General features: G+C 32.6%; 1 long non-coding RNA gene across 1 annotated transcript in view; it reads right to left on the minus strand.

Annotated features, from left to right (window-relative positions):
* Positions 1 to 274: 274 nt before the first annotated feature.
* LOC106868873 (uncharacterized) overlaps positions 275 to 1,843 on the minus strand; it is a 28,043-nt gene continuing 26,474 nt past the window's right edge. The window contains exon 4 of the long non-coding RNA XR_001409346.2: positions 275 to 1,141. This is a non-coding gene — a long non-coding RNA (uncharacterized LOC106868873). The remainder of the gene's footprint in view (positions 1,142 to 1,843) is intronic.

Genomic DNA, 1,843 nt, shown 5'->3' on the forward strand with positions numbered 1-1,843 from the left:
ATATATATATATATATAAAAACAAATTTACAACCCTGGAATCTTTATATATTAACCATCAATCTCACCACAAACTAGATGCAGTGAAATCACGTCATCACGTCAGTGACCAGGCTGCAGTGGGTGGGACAAAAAATTTGACACCAAATAAACGTTGAAGTAATTTGAATTGTCTTTATGCGTAATTGAATGGCTAATGTGTATCTTCCATGCTGCAGTTGTGTAAAAGAAACTATAATTCAATTCCAAAATGTCAATAAGTTGAAAATAATGTATTCTTTTGTCTATTAGACATTTATTAGATATGATTAAATTGCTGAATAAAGTACATGCATACATGACAGAATGTAGTTAGTCACTGTCTGTCAGTTTCTATCTGCCTACCTGTATATCTGCTTGTTGCTATTTGTTTTTATTTATTTCAATAGTTCATTGATTTCTAGACGTAACCCATAACATAATATATGATGGTGATCATATGAAGAACTTGTTTGAAATAATATTATTGAAAAAAATTAGAAATGAGAATTGTGATGTCTATGCATCTCCCTCAAATATTAAATCGTTGCTATTATGTTAAACTGTCGTATGTCCAAATTTGGCCAAATGCGTTTTTTTCAATAGTTATTTTTGCTTGCAATAGCCGGTTCTTTTGGGTCAAACTATCGTATCTCCAGCTGCTTCAGATGCCAAGATATCAAAAATTATCAAAGTGTAGTACAACGGTTTTGCCATTGAAAGGTGAAACTAGTTTTTCGTTTTCTGACAAAGCAACGTTTTGGACTTACGACACTTTTGCATAATGGCAACGAAGTACATTAAGGAAATGATGGGAACACAATTTTGAACTGTTGAGTGTTTAACTCAGAGCCAACTCACTACTCTACATTGTTTATTGCTTCAGTGTGTATAGAATGTATAATAATTATTGGTGCTAGTCATCTATGACAGCTGTGAAGATTACCAAGGTTAGAGTGAATTATTCAGATTAAATACAGTGTTAACGAAAGTTGCTAGAGGTTCCATTGATCTGTGAGGAATTCGAGATGTTGACATGTCAGAACCATGGTACGGTTTATATACAACGACAGCCATGGCTATGAACAGAACTATTAAGGTAACGCATATTCCACATGTTAGACCTGAAAAGAGAAAAATAGAAATTTAGAGAAAGAGAATGAGAAAAAAAAGGTAGAAAGAAATAGAGGGAGAGAGTGTGATAAAGGGAAGAGAGAAGGGGTTTACTGTAAATTTCTGATTATAATGGGTAAAAGGTAGTAGGAACTGGAAAAGTTGTTAAGGTGGTTTTCAAAGTCGCCCCTTATCAAATACAGACGACTATTCAATTGATAGACTGACTCTCTCGTTGATACAATGATTCGACACTACTACTACGACTACTACCATGCTGCTACTACCACCACCAGCATACTATTTCTCCCACTATTACGAACCAGTCCTTAATATCAACATCGCCAGTAAGGAACGATAGACAATTTCCAGTGTTAAAATAGTTACTACAATTATGAATCAGGAAGCGTTAAAAGGAGACCAACAATCACTGCCATGCGAACAGTGTAAGAAAAACATGTAAACTTTTAATATTGCTATCATGAAAGCTTAATTGAATTCAATTTATTTTCCCTTACTATATGAGTACATAGTCTTAAACAATTAAAACCGGTTGTATATTTTGATAAAAATATAAATATTTCTCCTTTTATTCATCATTCTCAAAGCAGGTTTTCCTTGTTTTTGTGGGAAACTTAAATTTCTCAATGTACATATATACGTACATATGCACATACATATATAATATATATATATATATATATATATATATA

This window comes from Octopus bimaculoides, chromosome 9, assembly GCF_001194135.2.
Source record: "Octopus bimaculoides isolate UCB-OBI-ISO-001 chromosome 9, ASM119413v2, whole genome shotgun sequence".
NCBI classification, from domain to species: domain Eukaryota; kingdom Metazoa; phylum Mollusca; class Cephalopoda; order Octopoda; family Octopodidae; genus Octopus; species Octopus bimaculoides.